This window comes from Helianthus annuus, chromosome 5 (assembly GCF_002127325.2).
Source record: "Helianthus annuus cultivar XRQ/B chromosome 5, HanXRQr2.0-SUNRISE, whole genome shotgun sequence".
Taxonomy (NCBI): domain Eukaryota; kingdom Viridiplantae; phylum Streptophyta; class Magnoliopsida; order Asterales; family Asteraceae; genus Helianthus; species Helianthus annuus.
The window spans coordinates 143,884,719-143,888,939 of NC_035437.2; positions in this window are offsets into that span (position 1 = coordinate 143,884,719).

Sequence of the window (4,221 nt, forward strand, 5' to 3'; positions counted from 1 at the left end):
CAAGGTTATTGTAAGTTCTTTAGAGTTTCTTAAGTTTTAACCATTCAATCAACTATTAACCATCAAAAACAAGATCAAGATGATGATTAGAAGCACTTACTACTAGCACAAGGCTAAGGAAGAAACAAGGCGTAAAAGTGGTGGATAAAAGGAAACTAGAGTGGTTCTTGAACTTCCGAGTGCACCGGGCTTGTTTGTAGGACTCCTTGCTCCCTTGTATGTATGAGAAATGGTTGTATGGAGGTTGGATGGGGGTGATAGGGTGGTTGATGGTGGCGGCCGTGAGGTGTAGGAGGGAAGGAGAGAGTTTTGTTTTGATGTTGGGTGTTGAAATGAAAGATTATGACCACAAGGTTTATTTATAATCCAATCTCACTATTATCCATCATACATTATGTCTTTAATCCACCAACATTAGTGAATAAAATAATCAAAGAAAGGCAAGGGGTGGGTCACCCCTTGTGACCGTAAAAATGAGGGGGGTATGGTTGAGGTGTAATGATCTAGTTACTAATTTGGTTAGGACTTAAGTATTTAGTTAGTGTATTAAGTGTGTGTGTTATAATATAAGGTATGTTAGGGTGTTCGGGGACCCTAACTAGCTCAGAAAAGTAAAAACAATGTGTTTGGCAATATTTTTATGTTCCGGGTAAAGTCCGGTTGTTCGGTTGGATGTTGATCCGTTAAAGTGTTAAGTAAAGCTATAAAGTGTCTTTTATGTTATTTTTAGTGACACATTAAATTACCAACACTTTGGGAAGTGTCTGGAATTATTTTGACAAGTTTTTGCACTTTACTAGCTTTGTTAAAAGCTGAATTTTGGTGTTTAGTGCAGAATTCTGCACTTAAAGTATGTTTTAGGCACTTCCGGTCACTATAACTATCACCTAGTGATACAGTTTTATGATCCCCACCTCCCTACACTCCCTACTAGTGTAGTAATCTATTCCCGGCTCATACTGGTCTCAGAAACAAGGTCTGTCTAGTGCTGGCAATGTCAGCATGTTTACTGGGTTATCCGCTCACTGTGCTAACTGTGCTTTTGTGCATCAAGTTTGTCACCGTTGTTTGTGTATAATAAATGGAGTGACAGTAATAAAGTGTGATGCATGAGTATGTATGTATCAGAAAACGGAAAGCTATTTATTCATAATTGTAATCAAGCACAGTAATTAAGCACCAGTTAAATATTAATTAATTTGTACGGATACCTGGATTTGTGAGGGTTGTCACATTCTCCCCCCGTTAAGAAAATTTCGTCCCGAAATTTTAGGCTCTGCTTCTAGTTCCAGGGGTCTTAGGAAATAAATGGGGGTACTTTTCTTTCATACGATCCTCACATTCCCATGTGTATTCTGGGCCATGTCTTGCATTCCAACGAACTTTGACGAGCTTGACACTACTCCTGCGTGTTTTGTTTATCTTCCAATCCGTAACCTCAACGGGTTCTTCGACAAAGTGGAGCGTGTCGTCAATATGAATTTCGTCAGCAGGAATGACAATAGTTTCTTGCGTTGGACTCTTCTTCAAGTTTGATACATGGAATGTATCGTGAACACCATTAAGTTCGGCAGGTAAGTCCAACTTGTATGCTACTAATCCAACCCTCTTCAGAATCCTGAATGGACCGATGTATCGCGGATTCAACTTTCCACGCTTTCCGAAGCGTGCCACACCCCTCCAGGGTGATACCTTCAACAATACCATGTCTCCTACCTCAAACTCCAGAGGTTTCCTTCTTCGGGCCGCATAACACTTTTGTCGATCGCGAGCCGCCTTGATTCGCTCTCGGATCTGTGCAATCTTGTCAGTCGTTTCTTGGACCACTTCCGGGCCAACTAGCTGTCTATCACCTGCGCCAGACCAACAAATCGGTGATCGACACTTGCGTCCATAAAGAGCTTCGAACGGTGCGGCTTGAATACTTGCGTGATAGCTGTTATTATATGAAAATTCGACTAATGGTATGTGAGTATCCCAACTCCCACCTAGATCCATTACGCAAGCTCGCAGCATATCTTCTAATGTCTGGATCGTTCGTTCGCTCTGTCCATCGGTTTGTGGGTGAAAAGCTGTACTTAGGTTCAACTGAGATCCGAATGCTTCTTGAAAGGACTGCCAAATCCTTGACACAAACCTTCCGTCTCTATCAGAGATGATTGAGAGAGGCACTCCGTGACGTGCAACGATCTCTCTCATGTATATTTCAGCTAATTTGCTCGTCTTATCTTTCTCTCTGATTGGCAAGAAATGCGCGGATTTCGTTAACCGGTCTACTATTACCCAAATAGTATCATGGCCTTTGGGCGTTCTTAGCATTTTTGTTATGAAATCCATCGAAATCTGTTCCCATTTCCATTTGGGTATCTCAGGTTGCTGCAGAAGTCCTGAAGGCTTCTGGTATTCGGCTTTTACCTTGGCGCACGGTAAACACTTGCTAACATAAACGGCAACATCGCCTTTCATTCTAGGCCACCAGTAATAATCCTTTAGATCTTGGTACATCTTATCCGCTCCTGGATGAATTGAGTACCGTGACTTGTGAGCTTCATCGAAAATAACCTTTCTCAGTCCACCAAACAGAGGAACCCAAATCCGTTTCATAAAACACAAAGTTCCTTCCTCGTTTGGCACTAACTGCTTCTCCATCCCACGGAGATATTCCTCTTCAATGTTCCTTTCTTTAAGAGCTTCTTTCTGTGTGGCACGGATGCGCAATGAAAGGTCTGTCTGGACAATCATTTCCAAAGCCCTAACCCTTATGGGCTTGATTCTTTCTTTACGACTTAGGGCATCGGCGACCACATTCGCCTTCCCTGGGTGATACTTGATCTCACAGTCGTAGTCGTTCAACAGTTCGACCCAGCGTCTTTGTCTCATGTTTAGCTCCTTCTGGTCGAATATGTGCTGCAGACTCTTATGATCAGTGAAGATTGTACGTCGCGTACCATACAAATAATGTCGCCAAATTTTCAACGCAAATACCACTGCGCCTGATGTGGGGTAAAATACACATATTTGTCCCGTGTAAATTGTATAAGTATTGTATAGTTTTTTATTCTTTTTATTTAGTTTTAGTATTGTATTATTTTATTTTGTGTTTGGCTAGGTCCTGGTGTAAATGGAGCAAAAACGAGTAATACGGAAATGACCAGCCAGTTGGGTAGAGTGGGTTGCCAGTGACCGTAGGAAATTCGCCACTATTTTCAGTGAGTGGACCGAGCCCGCTATCGCTATATTATTAGTAAAAGTGGGCTGCAACACCATATTGTCCATCCCAATCGAATTACATGGAATCATGGCATTGTTGTATTATTATATCTAAAACCTAAAACCATACAACAACTAATAATTCCTATTGGGGCCACCAAAAGAGAAGCCATATATTGGGACACAAGAAAGAATGTTGGAAGATAGCAGACACGTGGTGGACGGTTGAATATGGGCCAATCCCATTTATTCTTTAAACCAAAAAGAGAGTTGGGCGGCAGCCCTCATTGGAGGGATTGGACGGCAATTAAAGTGGGCCGCCAAAGGGCTTTAGCCCAACGATTTATTTGTTTCTTTTTGGGCGGCAGACTTGGATCAATGAGGGGAATTTTATTGACTTGTGATTGGGCCGAAGACAAGTGGGACGGCAGCAACAACATTGAAAAAAGATACCACATTATTTGATCAATATATACGCAACATCAGTTGAGAATAAAAAAAGGAAGGAGGACATCAGACGCGTGGAGGAGACGCACGAAGTCAGCAGATCATCTACGAATTTTGGAGTTGGAAGGCACCATTGAAGAGGCTGTTTTTGAAGGTTCGGAAGTGCTCGGAAGCCACGAAATCATCGTTGAAGTTCAAGAGCACTCGTGATCAAAGAATTCGGGTTCTATACCTTCGTAATCTTTCGTTTTCGTTTGCTTCTTGTTATTTGATGATGAATTCTGATTTGTTTATGATTGTGATGCTATTTGATAACATGATTATTGGCTAGAACTTTTAACTACCTAGGTTATGACAATAGTTAAATAAAGTTTGGATTTTCATTCGGTTTTTGGCGTGGTTGTGGATCTTTCTTGTACTGTAAAAGCTATGGGAATTTAACTTGGTGCATATGCGTGCTTGTGATTGTTTGATTATTGTTTATTGCTTCGTTCGATTCTTGGTGACGGTCTTTATCACGGAATAGAGTCGGGCTAGGGTTTTAGGTTTTGGTGAGTGTCTATA